The sequence below is a fragment of the Ranitomeya variabilis genome, chromosome 2, assembly GCF_051348905.1.
Source record: "Ranitomeya variabilis isolate aRanVar5 chromosome 2, aRanVar5.hap1, whole genome shotgun sequence".
In the NCBI taxonomy this organism is placed as follows: domain Eukaryota; kingdom Metazoa; phylum Chordata; class Amphibia; order Anura; family Dendrobatidae; genus Ranitomeya; species Ranitomeya variabilis.
This window is the reverse complement of record NC_135233.1, coordinates 756,755,211-756,777,215: the sequence shown is the minus strand read 5'-3', so window position 1 is coordinate 756,777,215 and position 22,005 is coordinate 756,755,211.

The window sequence follows — 22,005 nt, the reverse complement described above, 5'->3', positions numbered from 1 at the left end:
GCAGTTGTATTGGTTGAAAGCAATGTTAAAGTTGAAAAACTCATAAAAAACGTTAAGTGTGAACATAGCCCAAGTGGTGGAGGAACATTTTGGTCTGGGGTTAATTATTTTGCCTTATATACAAGTCATTACCCTGGAAAGGATGCACCTTAACATATTTCCCAGCAAAATGCATTTTGGTTTCGTTTTTGTATGTTTTTTGGTGCACCTGTAAAAATGACATTAATCTCTGACAACATTGCTTACACCTGTGACCTTGGAGTCAGAAATGCTTCCAGGGGCGATCCCCCATGATGTCCACAAGTCATTTGAGCAGTGTTTCCATTATTTTCAGACATTTTTAGACCTTGAAAAGGACCCCCCGAGGAATTGCGGTAAAAATACTCGGGTTACCCATAGACTTACACTGGGCTCGCTGCTTGGGTTGAGTACTTGAATATTCCAATTTGCTCGACCCGAGCAACAAGCACCCGAGCTGTTTAGTGCTCGCTCATCACTAGTGTATACTGCTTTATTTCTTTATTCCCTTGTGTGTACTTGTTTAACCCAAGCTGTTTAGTAGTTTAGTTCTCCAACCCCTGTTGTCTATTAGTTTAGTTCTCCATGTTTTGCTGTTTATTTCTTTCCTTCTACAATCATAGCTGTTTAGTAGTCTAGTTCTCTAATCCCTGATGTCTATTAGTCTAGTTAGCCATGTTATGGTGTGTAGTGGTTTAGTTCTCCCACCCTAGCTGTTTAGTAGTTTAACTCTCCATCCTCTGTTCTCTAGTAGTTTAGTAATCCTTATTATAGTGTGTGGAGGTTTATTTCTCCATCTGCAAGTGCCCTGCAATCCTTGGGGATTGCAAGACTAGTGGAGCAGCCCCCTCCCCGATTGCCCCCACAGGCATTAGAGTCAGCCAGTGCCTAGTCATTGAGGTAACTCCCCTGTCCATGCTTGCTCATCCAGGTGTCAGTGTTGAAATGCACCCTGGCAGACATAGAATTTTTCAGGGAACGGGTGATGTTGTCTTCGAATTGCTGTTGTAGTGCAGGCACATCTTTCTGAGAGAAGTAATAGCGACTGGGCAACTGGTACTGGGGGACTGCGACAGCCATCAGCTTTCAGAAACTGTCTGTATCCACAAGGTGTAAAAGCTGCATTTCCATGGTCAACACATTGGAGTGGCCATGCAATAATCACAGAGATCACAGGCCATGAGTCATGCAGAAACAAGCGCTGCATATTTCATGTTTGTATGCTATAAGCGCTACAGAGTGCTACTTTATTTGTTCAGATGTACATGGAGATGGCTATTCTTAGTAAGCACCTGTTCACACCGGATTTCTGTTTGAAAGTGATGGTCAGTCTTTTGATAAACAGTATGTATGCATTAGCTCTCTGAATGAGCTCTCCGCCCCTCAGCCTCAGGCGTTTTTAATTACAACAGGATCCTACCTTCCCATAGAGATGTAGACTTTAGTCTTAGAGAGGATTTATATTAGGCAGGTCCCAGCAACGAGAATCGCTTTATCGTGGCTGATGGGTATACATGAATTGGCCTATTTATGTGCTAAGTATTCTCAAATTTTCATATTTTCTATTTCTGTAATGCAATTAAATTTTCATATTTCATGTTTGCCTGCTATAGCACTACAGAGTGCTACTTTATTTGTTTAGTTTCATCCCAAGCCTAACCCACCTCTTCAACCCTTCACTAACAACTAGGGTTGAGCGAAACGGGTTGACCATTTTCAGAAGTCACCGACTTTTGGTCGCCGACCCTTGTGTGGGGTCGGCCATGAGGTCGGAGATCTTCTGAATCTGGTATCGGGATTCCGATACCGAGTTCCGATATGTTTGCGATATCGGAAATCGGTATCAGAATCCACACTTAAGTGTAAAATAAAGAATTAAAATAAAAAATATTGATATGCTCACCTCTCCGACGCAGCCTGGACATCGCCGCTGGTAACCGGCATCTTCCGTTCCTAAAAATGGCGCTTGAAAGACCTTTCGAATGCTTCACGGCTTGTGATTGGTCGCGGCGGCCCACGTGACCGCTGAGCGACCAATCACAAGCCGGTGACATTATTCTCAGGTCCTGTTCTGGTTCTCAGGTACATGAGAATTACTTCACGGCTTGTGATTGGTCGCTGAGCGGTCACGTGGGCCGCCGCGACCAATCACAAAGCTGTGACGTCATCGGAAGGTCCTTCACGCGTTCATTCTTAAGAAGGAAGGCTGCCGGAAAGAAGCCGAGGGTGAGTATATTCCTATTAGGTATATACTCACCCTCGTACGTGTCCTGCTTCTTTCCGGCAGCCTTCCTTCTTAAGAATGAATGCGTGAAGGACCTTCCGATTACGTCACGGCTTTGTGATTGGTCGCGGCGGCCCACGTGACCGCTCAGCGACCAATCACAAGCCGTGAAGTAATTCTCATGTACCTGAGAACCAGAACAGGACCTGAGAATAACGTCACCGGCTTGTGATTGGTCGCTCAGCGGTCACATGGGCCGCCGCGACCAATCACAAGCCGTGAAGCATTCAAAAGGTCTTTCAAGCGCCATTTTTAGGAACGGAAGATGCCGGTTACTACCAGGGCGCGTCAGAGTGTGAGTATAGCAATTTTTTTTATTTTAATTCTTTATTTTACACGTAAATATGGATCCCAGGGCCTGAAGGAGAGTTTCCTCTCCTTCAGACCCTGGGAACCATAGTATCCCATTGCACTGCATTGGGTTTCGCGTTTCGGCCGACCCCGACCCCGACTTTTTTATAGGATCGGCCGATTTCACTCGACCCGACTTTTGAGAAAGTCGGGTTTCGTGAAACCCGACCCGATCCTATAAAAATAAAAGTCGCTCAACCCTACTAACAACTGCTGTCTTCCCTCTTGATTGAAACATGCCTTGATCACACTCATCTTTAAAAAGCCTACCCTTGACTCATCCTCTGTATCTAGCTATCACCCCCATATCATTTCTCTCCTATGCCTCCAAACTACTGGAACAACACGTCCATTTTGAACTTTCCTCCCACCTTTCCTCTTACTCCTTTTTTAACTGCTTAAAATCTGGTTTCAGACTGCACCATTCCACTGAAGCTGCCCTGACTAAAATTACCAACGACCTACTAACCGCCAAATGAAAGCGATGAGAGTTTGTCTTCCTCCTTCTCCTTGACCTGGAATCTGCCTTTGACACAGAGGACTATTCCATCTTACTAGAGACTTTCTGATCTGTTGACATTACAGATTTGGCCCTTTGTTGGATCTCCTCATACCTAACAGACAGGACATTCAGTGTCTCCCACTCACTCACCACCTCCTCATCTCACCCTCCCTGTGTTGGTGTCCCTTGAGGTTGAGTTGAAGGGCCCAGCACTATACCTAGGGGGCGCATGCTTCCTCCCTCTTAAAGGGACTGCTCACTTCAACCTAAGGTATTCCCAGCCTATAGCTGGGCGACTCCATCTATTTAAGGCTTCTCCTATATGGAGGTGCCTGAGCTGTGTTGTTAGTTTGCCTTGCATACTTGCTAGTTGTTATAGTAGCCAGGTCCTCCTGTCTGCTTGTCTACCCTGTACCCTTCTGCTCTTACCTGTTGTTGGTCATCTGCTCATACCTGCCTGTGCTCTTTTTTTCATCAGCTGGTCCAGCCAGCATCTGCCACTGCTTTTCTGTTCCTCAGGCAGTCCCATCTGCACCCATGGTTCCAGAGTCCCTACAGTGCCTGCCTGCATTCTTCATCCTTTCTTTGGGCCCTAGCAGCCTACCTACTGTCAGCTGCCACCTTCTGTAGGTCAGGCATGGAGTAGCACCTGGTGCCACCTCCTTGTCCCTCCTTGGGTTGCAGTTTTGTCACTTACCCGAGTTGGGATTTGGTAGGATACCTAAATATGCCCCTCCAGGTTTTTAGAGGGGTACGGCACAGTGGTTCCATCACCTTGCCTGTTACAGCTATACTAGCTCTGCTCTATTGCAATTGATGCCATTTTGTTGGTGTCTGCCACAAATTTTTGTAAATTTGTAGACTCCTGGTTTGATCTCCTTTATTCATGTTGCCTGTAGCAGCAGGCCTCCAAGACGTCAGGCCTCCACTTCCTTGGAGTCAACTACCAGTGTTACTGTCTTTCTGACAATAGTAGTTTACAAAACAGATATTTGTGCCACCTGAGTGTGGCTGAGCATGAAAGCAGGTAGAGGTGTTGCATGTGGTATCAGGGCTCACAGCACAACAGGTCTCCACCAATCAATCACCCACCTCATTGCATTCATTCAATTGAAAGCTGTAAATGCTGCCCCAGACCACAATACCTCATCCATGGCTCATTGCTGCCCTGCCATGTTACAATTTGTACTGTGGGTGAATTGAGGCCACTTTCCTGGGGTCTGTCCCTCATTTGATGTGTTTGGACAGCTTTTGGGGCTGTTAGAAGGTGTTGTACATGTGTTTGCTTTTGCCTCCCATTGACTGTTATGGTGTTCACTCAGCTATGTTCGATGAATATATCGGCGAAAATTGCTAATTCACTGATCGTATTCTGAACCTAATATTGTAATATTCGCTCATCTCTAGTGGTGAGCAGTCACGTTACTGATGTCACAGCTCATCACAGCCTCTAGATGTAGCAGAGTTGGGGATCATCATGAAAGTTTTTCTTTTGGTAACAAATAAGAAAAAGAAGGTAATTGTTGGGGATTGCTTTTTACAAATAAAGGACTTTTGTATGTGTGTTTATTTCTTTTGACTATAGGGTTAGTAATGGAGGTGTCTGACAGATAAATCCCCATTACTAACCACTGAGCTTGATGTCAGCAGACATCACACAGCAGACATCAACCCAAAAACCGTTACTCTGATTGCCAATGTACCAGAGCAATTAGGGCGTGCTGAGGCTAAGAGCTAGATCTGGTGCATCTAATGGATGTGCCTTTAATGGGGCAGCTGAGGGCGGTATTATTAGTCTGGGAAAAGACCAATATCCATGACCCTTCCCAGCCTATTAATATCAGCCCTCAGCTGTCAGTTTAGCCTTTGCTGGTTCTAAAAATAGGGGAGAATTGATGTAGTTTTTTTGAGTCCTCCTTTTTAATAATCAGCAAAGGTTAATGCAGACAGTTGTGAGCTGTTATTTATAGGCTGTGAAGCTCCATGGATATTGGCCCCTTCCCAGACTAGTAAAACCAGTTTACATCTGTCTGCTTTTTGTGTGCTGGTTATTAAAAAAAAGAGGGGGGACTAAGCCATTTTTTAATTGATTAACCCCTTCCTGACCTGTGATGCCACGTAGGCGCCATGAAAGTCGGTGCCAAACCGACCTGTGATGCCTATGTGGCGTCATGGAGGGATCACGTCCCTGCAGATCAGGTGAAAGGGTTAACTCCAATCTCACCCAATCTGCAGGGACAGAGGGAGTGGTACTTTAGCCCAGGGGGGTGGCTTTGCCCCACATGGCTACATGGCTACGATCGCTCTGATTGGCTGATGAAAGTGCAACAGCCAATCAGAGCAATTTGTAATATTTCACCTTTGAAAAGTGGTGAAATATTACAATCCAGCCGTGGCCGATGCTGCAATATCATCAGCCATGGCTGGAAACACTAATCTGCCCCCAACCGCTATCAATCTCCTCCTCAGTCCTCCGTCCTGTGCTCCGCTCCCCTCTGTCCATCTGTCCACTCCCCCATCCTCCTGTCCGCTCCCCCCATGCTCCGATCCCACCCCCTCATGCTCCGATCCCCCCTGTGCTCCAATCCACCCCTTGTGCTCCGATCCCCCCTCATACTTACTGAGCCTCCCGGTGTCCGTCCATCTGTTCCATGGGTGCCGCCATCTTCCAAAATGGCGGGCGCATGCACAGTGTGCCCGCCGAATCTGCCGGCCGGCAGATTCGTTCCATGTACATTTTGATCACTGTGATAAAACCTATCACAGTGATCAAAATAAAAAAAAATAGTAAATGAACCCCCCCTTTATCACCCCCATAGGTAGGGACAATAATAAAATAAAGAAAATATATTTAATTTTATTTTTCCACTAGGGTTAGAGTTAGAACTAGGGTTAGAACTAGGGTTAGGGTTAGGGTTAGGGCTAGGGCTAGGGCTAGGGTTAGGGCTAGGGTTAGAATTAGGGTTAGGGTAAGGCTATGTGCACACGTATTCTGGTCCTCTGCGGATCTTTCCGCAGCGGATTTGATAAATCCGCAGTGCAAAACTGCTACGGATTTATCGCAGATTTACCGCGGTTTTTCTGCGGATTGCACTGCGGTTTTACAACTGCGGTTTTCTATAGGAGCAGCTGTAAAACCGCTGTGGAATCTGCAGAAAGAAGTGACATGCTGCGGAATGTCAACCGCTGCATTTCCACGTAGTTTTCTCCGCAGCATGTGCACAGCGTTTTTTGTTTCCCATAGGTTTTCCATTGAACTGTAAACTAATGGGAAACTGCTGCGGACCCGCAGCTGCGGAAATGCTGTGGATCTGCAGCGTTTTCCACAGCCTGTGCACATATTCTTAGAATTAGGCTATGTGCTCACGGTGCATATTTGGCTGCGGATCCGCAGTGGATTGGCCGCTGCGGATTCGTAGCAGTTTTCCATCAGGTTTACAGTACCATGTAAACCTATGGAAAACCAAATTTGCTGTGCCCATGGTGCAGAAAATACTGTGCAGAAACGCTGCGTTGTATTTTCCACAGCATGTCAATTCTTTGTGCAGATTCCGTTTTACACCTGTCCCTCAATAGAAATCCGCAGGTGAAATCCGCACAAAAAACACTGGAAATCCATGGTAAATCCACAGGTAAAACGCAGTGCCTTTTACCTGTGGATTTTTCAAAAATGCTGCGAAAAAATCTCACACGAATCCGCAACGTGGGCACATAGCCTTAGGGTTAGGGTTGGAATTAGAGTTAGGGTTGGATTTAGGGCTAGGGTTGGAAATAGGGTTAAGATTATGCTTGTGGTTATGGTTAGGGGTGTGTTGGGGTTAGGGTTGTGGTTAGGGTTGGGATTAGGGTTAGGGGTGTGTTGGGGTTAGGGTTGTGGTTAGGGGTGTGTTGGGGTTAGGGTTGTGATTAGGATTATGGCTAGAGTTGGGATTAGGGTTAGGGGTGTGTTTGGGTTAGTGTTGGAGTTAGAATTGAGGGGTTTCCACTGTTTAGGCACATCAGGGTTCTCCAAACGCAACATGGCGCCACCATTGATTCCAGCCAATCTTGCGTTCAAAAAGTCAAATGGTGCTCCCTCCCTTCCGAGCCCCGACGTGCGCCCAAACAGTGGTTTACCCCCACATATGGGGTACCAGAATACTCAGGACAAACCGGGCAACAACTATTGGGGTCCAATTTCTCCTGTTACCCTTGCGAAAATAAAAAATTGCTTGCTAAAACATCATTTTTGAGGAAAGAAAAATGATTTTTTATTTTCACGGCTCTGCGTTGTAAACTTCTGTGAAGCACTTGGGGGATTAAAGTGGTCACCGCACATCTAGATTAGTTCAATGGGAGGTCTGGTTTCCAAAATGGGGTCACATGTGGGGGAGCTCCAATGTTTAGCCAAACGTGATATGGTGTCCGCTAAAGATTGGAGCTAATTTTTCATTCAAAAGTCAAATGGCGCTCCTTCCCTTCCGAGGCTTGCGTGTGCACAAACAGTGGTTTACCCCCACATGTGAGGTATAAGTGTACTCAGGAGAAATTGCCCAACACATTTTAAGATCCATTTTATCCTTTTGCCCATGTGGAAATAAACAAATTGAGGCTAAAATAATTTTTTTGTGAAAAAAAGTACTTTTTCATTTTTACGGATCAATTTGTGAAGCACCTGGGGGTTCCAAGTGCTCAATATGCATCTAAATAAGTTCCTTGGGGGTCTAGTTTCCAAAATGAGGTCACTTGTGGGGGAGCTCCAATGTTTAGGCACACAGGGGCTCTCCAAACACGACATGGTATCTGCTAAAGATTGGAGCCAATTTTTCATTGAAACAGTCAAATGGTGCTCCTTCCCTTCCGAGGCCTGTCGTGCGCCCAAACAGTGGTTCCCCCCCACATATGGGGTATCGGCGTACTCAGGACAAATTGTACAATAACTTTTGGAGTCCAGTTTCTCTTTTTACCTTTGGAAAAATAAAAAAAATGTTGCTAAAATATCATTTTTGTGACTAAAAAGTTAAATGTTCATTTTTTCCTTCCATGTTGCTTCTGCTGCTGTGAAGCACCTGAAGGATTAATAAACTTCTTGAATGTAGTTTTGAGCACCTTGAGGGGTGCAGTTTTTAGAATAGTGTCATTTTTGGGTATTTTCAGCCATATAGACCACTCAAAATGACTTCAAATGTGAGGTGGTCCCTAAAAAAAAAGGTTTTGTAAATTTCGTTGTAAAAATGAGAAATCGCTGGTCAAATTTTAACCCTTATAACTTCCTAGCAAAAAAAAAATTTGTTTCCAAAATTGTGCTGATGTAAAGTAGACATGTGGTAATGTTATTTATTAACTATTTTGTGTCACATAACGCTCTCGTTTAACAGAATAAAAATTCAAAATTTGAAAATTGCGAAATTTTCAAAATTTTTGCCAAATTTCCATTTTTTTCACAAATAAACGCAAAAATTATCGACCTAAATTTACAACTAATGTGAAGCCCAATATGTCACGAAAAAACAAACTCAGAACTGCTAGGATCTGTTGAAGCATTCCTGAGTTATTACCTCATAAAGGGACACTGGTCAGAATTGCAAAAAATGGGCAGGTCATTAAGGTCAAAATAGGCTGGGTCATGAAGGGGTTAATTATTTATTTAATAGGTTAAATGCCTCATGAAAGGGTGCTAGTTTATTTTATGTAGGGGGCTTGTGACATTAAATATCTACAGGATGACTATCCTGCTTATTCTATCTATCTAATCTACATCTGTATATAAGATTGCTTTATTAGTTTCTAAACTAGCTTTGAATGACATGGAGAATTACAGTATGTAAAAGGTGATGTAAAAAATGCATTGCTTACGGATTGCATACGCATGTCATATGGATGTCATACGAATGCAAGGTAAGAAGAATTGCATAACACTCATGACACTCATCCTAATTTTCAAGACAACAACATCAACATCGGACGGATTTTATTTATGCTAGTGTGAATTCAGCAAATAACTATCGTGCTATCATGTTATAATTATTAAGCTCAGTGGAAATACTTTTATTCCACATTTGCAAAACAGTTTTTTTGGGTGGTACTAGAGTTCTAGTCATCTTCTCTGAAGAGACAATCTGCATATTTAATTTCCCAGAAGAGTATGCATAGCATATATAAGCCTCCTCACTCTGACATGTAAGGCCTGGCTTGTCACTCTCCACAAGGAGAAACGTTGCTGTTTAGATCCCAGCATTTTTTTGGTCATTTCTTGTCCTGTTAGACTGGAGCTTTGGACCTAGAGAGCAACTTCACCCAACTCTGGTGATGTCACACATGGTTTACAATCACATCTGTAGGTTGTGTTGCTCAATTTAGTTTTATGAAGGACAATATCATTGTTTATGTTAAACCTGCTGATAAAGTTTTTCACGTTCTTGTTATTTCTTTGTTGTATAAACAGAGGGAAAAAAATTAACTGATTTGCCTAAACAAATAGAAAAGTAAGTGCAAACATGACAAGATATTTAGGTAAAACTCATTTGGACAAAGCACAGTAAATACAATGTTCTAATGGCACGAAAGCAATTCTGCTAAAATAAATAAAGGGATTGATTACTTGATGAGTTTCATTTATCGCAGGGCTCTATATTTTCTTATTCACAAGGCATTTGTCCTCAGCAGCAATGGACAAGGGCAACAATTTAATTTTGAAAAAATGTGACATTGTTTAAAAGGAAACCTGTCATCACAACTTAACATTTTCTGATTCAAAGCTGAGGATGGATCACATAGGCCTGTAAAGTGCTGAGATGTGCACTGTTGCTAAGGAAAAGAACCAAGATTATACACCTGTAAAAGCTGGTCCCTTTTTTTCATTTTAGCTGATTAGTGTCTGTCTACATACCCATTAAGAACTTAGACTTTTTTCAACTTTCATTTTTTAATCCTTTAATGACCCCTGATACACATTTAAATGGTGGTCATTAAGGGGCCTTATTCACTCATCGCCACTTTAAAATGGTGATTGGGAAGAAGCAAAATGTCAATTCCTGCAGATATCAGCGGTATATGATAGCTAACACCCTGCAGTATCGTGCCCGAATAGTTTTGTGACTTATCTGGGCAGATTACCCCCTTAAATACCGCTGTCAATCTCGACAGTGGTATTTAAGTGGTTAAAAGGGGTCACAAGACCCCCTTAGTAACCATCAGAACCCAGGAATGAAAATCATAGGTCCTGATGGTTAATATGGTACCCTGAGGTCATGTACTATTCCAGGGTATGGTGCCTTGTGAGATCCAGCTATAGGACAGGGTCACATTTACCGCATGGAAAATCGGTCTGAGTCTCCTTCATAGCACTCTGTCAGGAATCTGAGCATTTTTTACCCTTTGTGCATTACTGCCCTTTTCCAAGATGGCGTCTTTGGTCTCATGTGCACTGTGTCTTCCTGCTATAAAACTCCACCCCAGCCTTCAGTCTGTGCTAGAGTATTCTGCCTTGCATCCAGCTCCTGACCTCTGATTACTCCCTGGCTATATACCTGCTCCTGTGAACCTGTGTGGTGATCCTGCTACTCTGCTCTGAGTTCCTGCTGCATACACCAGTTCCAGTAATCCTCCTTCATCTGCTGCTCGTATTTACTTCCATCTGCATTTGCTGGACATGTAAGCGTTTGCTGCTCTGCAAAAACCTGAGACTATTAACCAGGCCTCCCTGGTTGAGCTAAGATATTATTTGAACTGCCTTATAAGCTTATCTATCCATGTTTGGACTAAGACAAGGATTTATTCGTGTCAAGTATCCTCAAGAATAACTGTGCTTCATAGACTTTCTGCTTGATTGCATTTTCCTCTGAAGTTTCCTATAGACTGCTAAGCTGCGTTTAATATTTACACCAAGTGTTGTGGACTTGAGTTTCTCTCTGCACCTATTTGAATCACCGTGTGATAATATAGACTTTACCACTTATAAAAATGTGTCCTGTAGTTGTCTTGTTCCACGCAAAGAGTCTCCTGAGTTATCCCCTATAATTATTACAGGATACTCTAGCCATAAAAAAAGGAGACTGCTGGAACAATGACTTCAGAAAGCAGACTAGAGCAGGTGTTTTCCATAATTAGATCACTACAGAAAGATGTGGAAGGTCTGCAAAAGAAGTTTGGAAGCTTTGAACATAATCAACAAGTGTTTGGACAAACTTTGCAGGACTTAAGCAACCGCATGGCAGCCCAGGAAAACAAACTTGCTGGCATAGAATCCCAGTAAGGACGGGCTTTTCAGGACATAAGCATGCAAATAGCTGCACAAGTGACTTTACCCTCTGGGCAACCGCCACAAGCTAGCCCAACTAAGTTGCCCCCATTCAGATTTAATGTGATCGCGACAAATTTCGTGGCTTTGTGAATCAATGTATGCTATATTTTGATGTGCATGCTGACCATTTTCCCACTGATAGATCCAAAGTATTGTGTGTTATAATGCTACTGACCTCACAAGTGCTCGCCTGGGCGAATCCGATGATTGAGCCTCGTGACCCATGGTTAAATAACTTGGATGATTTCTTGGCCGCTATGGCAATAATGTTTGATGACCCTAATCACCGTGCAACCACTGAATCTGCTTTGCTGTCTTTACGCCATGCTAAACGTTCTGTTATTGAGTATGCCACTGAATTCAGGAGCTTAGCGGTAGATACCAATTGGGACAGTTATGCACAATTGCCTATTTTTAAAAGGGGTCTGTCTAATATTATAAAAGATGAACTAGCTCGCTCTGAATCACGACAAGAGCTTGAGACATTTATACAGCATTGTGTGCACATAGACATTCGCCTTACTGAGCGTAGGCAGGAGAAATTTGCTGCTTATAACCGTATTTCTAACTTTTCCCTTCCTTCCAAAGAGCCTGCAGGTAAAACCTCTCGGGATGTGGAGGAGGTGCCCATGCAAATTGATTCCATTCAGAGGCGCAAGATCAATGAGCGCCAGGAGCATCGCCTTCGTGAAAGTCTATTTTTCTACTGCGGCCAGTCTGACCACTTCTTGATCAATTGTCCTAAGTGTCCTAGACGGCCTAACAAGGTGCTAGCAGCAGTAGGGGAGTATGACAACTGTGATGATGAATCTGACATCTCTGAATGTAGCCTGCCTTTAAACGCTGTATTCCATTCACTTTCTATGACTTCACCTCCCTAAGGAGCTGAAGGAAAAGAACTCTCACTGTTCTCTCCCTATTAAGATCCTATGTTCAGGACAGTGGATTTCCAGTGCAGCTATGATTGACTCTGGTGCAGGTGGCAATTTCATGGATATTACATTTGCCAAGGAACATGGTATTGAAATTCAGCAAAGAGCCTCTCCAAATACCATGGAACCAGTGGATGGGTCACCTTTAATCTCTAGGCCTGTGGATCAGGAGACCGTATCCCTTGAAATTGTGTTGGAGCCTAATCATCAGGAGCAACTTTCTTTCTTGCTAATTTCTTCTCCTCATTTTCCTGTGATTTTAGGCATTCCTTGGTTGCGTTCTCAGAACCCAATTATCAACTGGGAGACCAAGGATATTACCTTTCCAACAAGGAGCAACTCAGCATTAACATAAGCTGTCCCTGAGTCCACGGCTATGGAACCTGTTGTGGATTCTGTTTGTGGGCTCCCTCTGGTGGTTACTGCTGGTACTGGGTGACTTTGGTGGGTTGCGGCCTTTGGTTTCCACCTGTCCATCAGTGGCTGGGTGTTTCCTATTTTACCTGGCCTTTCTGTCATTTCCCTTGCCGGCTATCAATGTGTTCAGATGTGCTCTGTTTGGTTCCTGCCTACCTGCTCCCAGATCTTTCAGGATAAGCTAAGTGCTGATTTTCAGTTGTTTGGTTTTTGGTCCAGCTTGCTTAGAATGTCTCTATGCTAGCTGGTTGCTCTAGTGGACTGAGGTTCTCCCCATGTGCCATGAGTTGGCACATGGGTTCTTGTAATCTCAGGATGGTTTTTTTGATTAGGGTTTTTTGCTGACCGCTCAGTCCCCTTTTGTGTCGCTCTGCTTTCTAGTTTACAGCGGGCCTCAATTTGCTAAAGCTATATACATCATCTCTATGTGTGTGCCTTCCTCTCATTTCACCGTCAATACATGTGGGGGGCAACTATACCTTTTGGGGTTAATTCCTCTGGAGGCAAGTGAGGTCTTTGTTTTCTCTGCAGTACTAGTTAGCTCTTAGGCTGGTGCGTGGCGTCTAGAACCAACGTAGGCACGCTCCCTGGCTATCTCTAGTTGCGTTTGTCAGGCGTAGGGCAGCGGTCAGCCCAGGTTCCATCACCCTAGAGCTCGTCCGATATTTGTTTTACTTTGCTTGTCCTGTGCTATCCCTAGCCATTGGGGATTCATGACAGTATAGCCGGACCACAAAGTGTTAATTGTTGGGGCTGAAGCAGGAGAAAAAGAAGTGTTCAAGGGAATTTTTTTTTTTTTTTTCCTTCAGAGTTTTGCTGCCTAGCCCTTAATTGCTGTCTAGCTGCTTCTTACCTCCTCTTAACCCTTGAATGGCTCTGATCTTAGCTGTTTATCATGGATGTCCAGAGTTTGGCTTCCAGCCTGAGTAATCTCGCGGCAAAGGTTCAAAACATACAGGATTTCGTTGTTCACACTCCCATGTCTGAACCTAGAATTCCTATTCCAGAGTTTTTTTCTGGAGATAGATCTACCTTCCTGAATTTCAGGAACAATTGTAAATTGTTTCTCTCTTTGAAATCTCGCTCCTCTGGAGACCCTGCTCAACAGGTCAAGATTGTTATATCGTTCCTACGGGGCGACCCTCAGAATTGGGCATTTGCATTGGCACCAGGGGATCCTGCATTGCTCAGTGTGGATGCGTTTTTTCTGGCATTGGGATTGCTCTATGAGGAACCTAACCTAGAGATTCAGGCTGAAAAGGCTTTATTAGCCCTCTCACAGGGGCATGATGAAGCGGAAATATATTGTCAGAAATTTCGGAAATGGTCGGTGCTTACTCAGTGGAATGAGTGCGCCCTGGCTGCAAACTTCAGAAATGGTCTTTCTGAGGCCATTAAGGATATTATGGTGGGGTTCCCTGCGCCTACAGGTCTGAATGAGTCTATGGCTATGGCCATTCAGATTGATCGGCGTTTACGGGAGCGCAAACCCGTGCACCAGTTGGCGGTGTCTTCTGAACAGGCACCTGAGACTATGCAATGTGATAGAATTCAGTCCAGAAGTGAACGGCAAAATTATAGGCGGAAAAATGGTTTGTGTTTTTATTGTGGTGATTCAGCTCATGTTATATCAGCATGCTCTAAACGCGCAAAAAGGGTTGATAAATCTTTTACCATTGATACTCTGCAGTCTAAGTTCATTTTGTCTGTGACTCTGATTTTTTCACTGTCTTCCATTTCCGTCGATGCCTATGTGGATTCAGGCGCTGCCCTGAGTCTTATGGATTGGTCATTTGCTAAACGCTGCGGTTTTAGTCTAGAGCCTCTGGAAGTTCCTATTCCTCTGAAGGGAATTGATTCTACACCATTGGCTATAAATAAACCGCAGTATTGGACACAAGTGACCATGCGCATGACTCCCGTTCATCAGGAGGTGATTCGCTTCCTTGTACTGTATAATTTACATGATGTACTAGTGCTTGGTCTGCCATGGTAACAAACTCATAATCCTGTCCTGGACTGGAAAACAATGTCTGTGCTAAGCTGGGGATGTCAGGGGGTTCATGATGATGCACCTCCGATTTCTATCGCTTCATCTACTCCTTCGGAGATCCCTGCGTTTTTGTCGGATTATAGGGATGTTTTTGAGGAGCCTAAGCTCAATTCGCTCCCTCCTCATAGAGAGTGTGACTGTGCTATAGAATTGATTCCTGGCAGTAAGTTCCCTAAGGGTCGTTTAGTTAATCTGTCACTGCCAGAGCATACTGCTATGCGGAATTATATTAAGGAGTCCTTGGAAAAGGGACATATTCGTCCATCTTCGTCCCCTCTGGGAGCAGGTTTTTTTTTCGTGGCAAAAAAAGATGGTTCCTTGAGGCCTTGTATAGATTATCGCCTTCTGAATAAGATTACAGTCAAATACCAGTATCCATTGCCATTATTTACTGATTTGTTTGCTCGCATTAAGGGGGCTAGGTGGTTCACTAAAATAGATCTTCGTGGTGCGTATAATCTGGTGCGGATAAAACAGGGTGATGAGTGGAAAACCGCATTTAATACGCCTGAGGGCCATTTTGAGTATTTGGTAATGCCTTTTGGACTCTCCAATGCTCCGTCAGTCTTTCAGTCCTTTATGCACAATATTTTCCGTGAATATCTGGATAAGTTTATGATTGTGTATTTGGATGATATTTTGGTGTTTTCTGATGACTGGGAATCTCATGTTCTACAGGTCAGGAAGGTGTTTCAGGTTTTGCGGGCCAATTCTCTGTTTGTGAAGGGCTCAAAGTGTCTCTTCGGAGTCCAGAAGATTTCTTTTTTGGGGTACATTTTTTCTCCTTCTACTATTGAGATGGATCCCGTTAAGGTTCAGGCTATTTGTGACTGGACACAGCCTACATCTGTTAAGAGCCTTCAGAAGTTCTTGGGGTTTGCTAATTTTTATCGTCGGTTCATTGCTAAGTTTTCCAGTATTGTTAAACCTTTGACTGATTTGACTAAAAAGGGTGCTGATGTTGCTGATTGGTCTCCTGCGGCCGTGGAGGCCTTTCGGGAGCTTAATCGCCGGTTTTCTTCTGCTCCTGTGTTGTGTCAACCAGATGTTTCACTTCCTTTTCAGGTGGAGGTTGATGCTTCCGAGATTGGAGCGGGGGCGGTTTTGTCACAGAGAAGTTCTAATGGCTCGGTGATGAAGCCATGTGCTTTCTTCTCTAGAAAATTCTCGCCCGCCGAGCGCAATTATGATGTGGGTAATCGGGAGCTTTTGGCCATGAAGTGGGCATTTGAGGAGTGGCGTCATTGGCTTGAGGGTGCTAAACATCGCGTGGTGGTCTTGACTGATCACAAGAATCTCATTTACCTTGAGTCTGCCAGGCGTTTGAATCCTAGACAGGCTCGTTGGTCGTTATTTTTTTCTCGTTTCAATTTCGTGGTTTCATACCTGCCAGGTTCAAAGAATGTGAAGGCAGATGCTCTTTCCAGGACTTTTGTGCCTGACTCTCCTGGAGACACTGGGCCTGCTGGTATCCTTAGGGATGGGGTAATATTGTCCGCCGTATCCCCAGACTTGCGACGCGCATTGCAGGAGTTTCAGGTGGATAAACCAGATCGATGTCCACCAGAAAGACTGTTTGTTCCGGATGATTGGACCAGTAGAGTCATCTCCGAGGTCCAATCTTCTGTGTTGGCTGGTCATCCTGGAATATTTGGTACAAGAGACTTGGTGGCCAGGTCTTTTTGGTGGCCTTCCTTGTCTAGGGATGTGCGTACCTTTGTGCAGTCTTGTGAAGTGTGTGCTCGAGCTAAGCCTTGCTGTTCACGGGCTAGTGGGTTGTTGTTATCCTTGCCCATCCCGAAGAGGCCTTGGACGCACATTTCCATGGATTTTATTTCTGATCTCCCGGTTTCACAGAAAATGTCCGTTATCTGGGTTGTGTGTGACCGCTTTTCTAAGATGGTTCATTTGGTGCCCTTGCCTAAGTTGCCCTCCTCCTCTGAGTTGGTTCCTTTGTTTTTTCAGAACGTGGTTCGTTTGCATGGGATTCCGGAGAATATCGTTTCTGACAGGGGATCCCAGTTTGTGTCTAGATTTTGGCGGACGTTTTGTGCCAAGATGGGCATTGATTTGTCTTTCTCGTCTGCATTCCATCCTCAGACGAATGGCCAGACGGAGCGAACTAATCAGACCTTGGAAACTTATTTGAGGTGTTTTGTTTCTGCTGATCAGGATGACTGGGTTGCTTTTTTGCCACTGGCCGAATTTGCTCTTAATAATCGGGCTAGTTCTGCCACGTTGGTCTCTCCTTTTTTTTGTAATTCGGGGTTTCATCCTCGTTTTTCCTCTGGTCAGGGGGAATCTTCGGATTGTCCTGGAGTGGACGTGGTGGTGGACAGGCTACATCAGATTTGGAATCAGGTGGTGGACAATTTGAAGTTATCTCAGGAGAAGACTCAGCAGTTTGCTAATCGCCGTCGCCGCGTGGGTCCCTGACTTCTTGTTGGGGACTTGGTGTGGTTGTCTTCTCGTTTTGTCCCTATGAAGTCTCTTCTCCTAAGTTCAAGCCTCGGTTCATCGGTCCTTATAGGATCTCGGAGATTCTTAACCCTGTATCTTTTCGTTTGGATCTCCCAGCATCGTTTGCTATTCATAATGTGTTCCATCGGTCGTTGTTGCGGAGGTATGAGGTGCCCGTTGTTCCTTCGGTCGAGCCTCCTGCTCCGGTGCTGATGGAGGGAGAATTGGAGTATGTTGTTGAAAAGATCTTGGATTCTCGTGTTTCCAGACGCAGACTCCAGTATTTGGTTAAGTGGAAGGGTTATGGTCAGGAGGATAATTCCTGGGTGGTCGCCTCCGATGTTCATGCGACTGATTTGGTCCGCGCCTTCCATAGAGCTCACCCTGATCGCCCTGGGGGTTCTCGTGAGGGTTCGGTGACCCCTCCTCAAGGGGGGGGTACTGTTGTGGATTCTGTTTGTGGGCTCCCTCTGGTGGTTACTGCTGGTACTGGGTGACTTTGGTGGGTTGCGGCCTTTGGTTTCCACCTGTCCATCAGTGGCTGGGTGTTTCCTATTTTACCTGGCCTTTCTGTCATTTCCCTTGCCGGCTATCAATGTGTTCAGATGTGCTCTGTTTGGTTCCTGCCTACCTGCTCCCAGATCTTTCAGGATAAGCTAAGTGCTGATTTTCAGTTGTTTGGTTTTTGGTCCAGCTTGCTTAGAATGTCTCTATGCTAGCTGGTTGCTCTAGTGGACTGAGGTTCTCCCCATGTGCCATGAGTTGGCACATGGGTTCTTGTAATCTCAGGATGGTTTTTTTGATTAGGGTTTTTTGCTTACCGCTCAGTCCCCTTTTGTGTCGCTCTGCTTTCTAGTTTACAGCGGGCCTCAATTTGCTAAAGCTATATACATCATCTCTATGTGTGTGCCTTCCTCTCATTTCACCGTCAATACATGTGGGGGGCAACTATACCTTTTGGGGTTAATTCCTCTGGAGGCAAGTGAGGTCTTTGTTTTCTCTGCAGTACTAGTTAGCTCTTAGGCTGGTGCGTGGCGTCTAGAACCAACGTAGGCACGCTCCCTGGCTATCTCTAGTTGCGTTTGTCAGGCGTAGGGCAGCGGTCAGCCCAGGTTCCATCACCCTAGAGCTCGTCCGATATTTGTTTTACTTTGCTTGTCCTGTGCTATCCCTAGCCATTGGGGATTCATGACAGGAACCACATGTACAGGTATTTTCTTTACCTCCAGCATATAAAGAGTTCTCTGACATCTGTGACAAGAAGAATGCAGATCAGCTTCCTCCACACAGGCATTATGACTGTCCCATTGAGCTGCTTCCTGGGGCAGCTATTCCTTTTGGTAACGTATACCCTTTGGCGGCACCTGAGCTTCAAGCCTTAAAGGAGTATATTGATGAAAATCTGGCCAAGGGCTTCATACGTCCTTCTTCCTCACCAGCAGGGGCACCTATATTTTTGTAAAAAAGAAGGATGGGACCCTGAGACCCTGTGTTGACTATCAGGGACTCAATAAGGTAACCGTACAAAGCTGTTACCCTTTGCCTCTGATTCCCGAATTACTGGAAAGAGTCCTCCATGCTAAGGTGTTCTCTAAACTAGATGTTTGTGGGGCTTACAATTTGGTGCATATTCGTCCAGGGGATGAGTGGAAGACAGCATTCAGATGCCGGTATGGACACTTTGAATCTCTTGTGATGCCCTTCGGGCTTTGTAACGCCCCTGCAACGTTTCAACACCTTGCTAATGACATTTTCAGAGATTTGTTGGACCAGTTTGTGGTGATCTATTTGGACGATATACTAATCTTTTCTGACTCTCTACAGGAACATGAATAACATGTCAAAACTGTTTTAAGACGTCTGAAAGAGAACCATCTGTATATTAAGCCGGAGAAATGCGAGTTCCATCGTTCTGAGATACAGTTCTTAGGTTATATCATCTCTCCCCAGGGGCTGAACATGGAATCTGGTAAGATTCAGGCTATCCTTGACTGGCTGGTACCCAAGAACGTTAAGGAGGTCCAACGTGTTATTGGTTTTGCAAATTTCTACAGACGCTTCATTCGAAATTTTTCTGATATTGTCCGTCCCATTACTTCCTTGACAAAGAAGGAAAAGCCCTTTAAGTGGTCATCACAGGCTCAAGAAGCTTTTGATCGGCTTAAGATCTGTTTCACATCAGCACCGCTGTTGATACACCCAGATTCAACACTTTCATTCATTGTGGAGGTGGACGCTTCTGATAATGCTTTGGGGGCTATTCTCTCCCAAAGAACTGGAGAGAAGGGTCTGCTACATCCTTGTGCTTTCTTTTCCTGTAGACTAATCTCAGCAGAGAAGAATTATGACGTGGGAGACAAGGAATTGCTGGCTATTATTGCGGCTTTCAAAGAATGGAGGCACCATCTGCAAGGAGCTGCACAACATATCATAGTGCTAACTGACCAACGCAATTTAGAGATCCTTAAATCCGCTAGATGTCTTTCTCCTCGTCAGGCTCGTTGGAACTTATTTTTAAATCAATTTAACTTTGTTATCTCGTACCGTCCAGGTTCTCGTAATGGGAAGGCTGATGCTTTATCCCGAATCCATGCTGCAGATTCCGTACCTGGAGCCCCGTCCAAGACCATTCTATCTGATGCCAATTTCATCGGAGTTATCCACGATCAGGACTTGTGGAAGGAGTGCAGGGATACCTATGACGGGGATGTATTTCTGGCCAACCCACCAATGGATATTAATCTTGTCTTTAAGGGTGGCATGTGGTTCAGAGATCAACATATCTACGTCCCGGAGGTCGTCCGTCTGCAGATCCTCAAGTTGGTAAATGACTCCAAGTTGGCTGGTCACAGGGGGGTACAGAAGACACAAGAGTTCCTGAGCCGATTCTTCTGGTGGCCAACTTGCCTGAAGGATACCAAGGACTATGTTCTCTCTTGCGAGGTATGTGCCCATTACAAGACTCCTCATGTGGCACCTACGGGTCTTCTACAACCGTTACCTGTTCTGTCCCACCCTTGGGGGTCTATATCAATGGACTTTATTGTGGAGCTGCCTACATTGGAGGGCATGAATACAATCATGGTGGTAGTTGATCGCCTGACTAAAGCTGCCCATTTTGTTCCATGCACCGCCCTCCCCTCAGCTAAAGATACAGTGAACTTGGTTATACAGAATGTCTTTCGGTTGCATGGGGTTCCGGATGAGATCATCTCTGACCGTGGAGTACAGTTCATTTCAACATTCTGGAAGGGGATTTGCTCTGCACTCAATATTAATGTCTGTCTCTCTTCCGCTTACCATCCCCAGACAAATGGTCAGACTGAGCGTACCAACCAGACGCTGGAACAATATCTAAGATGCTATGTTAGCCATCTACAGGATGATTGGCTGGAGTTGCTGCCATTACCTGAATTTTCATATAATAATTCTCAGAGTGCCTCCACTAAATTTACACCTTTCTTTGCAAATCTGGGTTATCATCCGTGTATTTTACCTAGGTCTCCAATTAATTCTCCGGTTCCGGCAGTGGAGGAAAGACTGACTGCGATGAGACAAAATCTGGAGGTTCTGAAGGAATCCTTGACCACAGCTCAAGAACGTTATAAAAGATCGGCTGATAGATTCCGTATACCTGCACCCATGTTCAAGGTAGGAGATTCTGTGTGGTTAGCAACTAAGAATCTGAAGTTAAACGTCCCTTCACAGAAATTTGGACAGAAATTCATTGGCCCTTTCAAGATCAATGGTATTGTGAGCTCTGTGGCCTGCCAGCTGAAGCTGCCTAGGACTATGAAGGTACACCCAGTTTTCCATGTATCTTTACTAAAGCCTGTATCTCCTAATACCTTCCAGGGACGTGTTGTGCCACCTCCGCAGCCTGTGGTGATTGATGGGCAAGAACAATTTGTGGTGGAGAAAATTATTGATTCCAACATTCGCAGGAATCGGCTCCAATATCTGATAAGATGGTAGGGATATCCCTCTGAGGAAGACTCTTGGGAACCTGTGGAAAAGATCAATGCCCAACAGAAGATTTCTCGTTTTCATCAGAGGTTCCCTGAGAAACCAGGTCCAGGATCGTCCTGAGGCCGCTTCTAAGGAGGGAGTAATATCAGGACTCTGAACATGTTCTACCTTTTGTGCATTACTGCCCTTTTCCAAGATGGCATCTTTGGTCTCATGTGCACTGTGTCTTCCTGCTATAAAACTCCACCCCAGCCTTCAGTCTGTGCTAGAGTATTCTGCCTTGCATCCAGCTCCTGACCTCTGATTACTCTGTTGTGAATTAGACTTTTTTGGCTCCCTCTTGTGGTCACTAGTGATATGACTCTGGGATAGTCTTTCCCTAGTTTGGCACCCACCTGGGTCGTTAGTCCAGGGGTGTTGCTATATAAACTTCCTGAATTCTCAGTCTGGTGCCTGGCATCGTTGTAATCAGTCCTTTCTGTTTGCTCCTGTCTGCTGGTCCTGGTTCTTGCAAAATTAAGCTAAGTCCTGCTTCCTTGTTTTTTGGTTATTTGCATTGTTCTTATTTTTTGTCCAGCTTGTACTAAATGTGATTCCTGATTTTGCTGGAAGCTCTAGGGGGCTGGTATTCTCCTCCCGGGCCGTTAGACGGTTCGGGGGTTCTTGAATATCCAGCGTGTAAATTTTGATAGGGTTTTTGCTGACCGTATAAGTCATCTTACTATATTCTGCTATTAG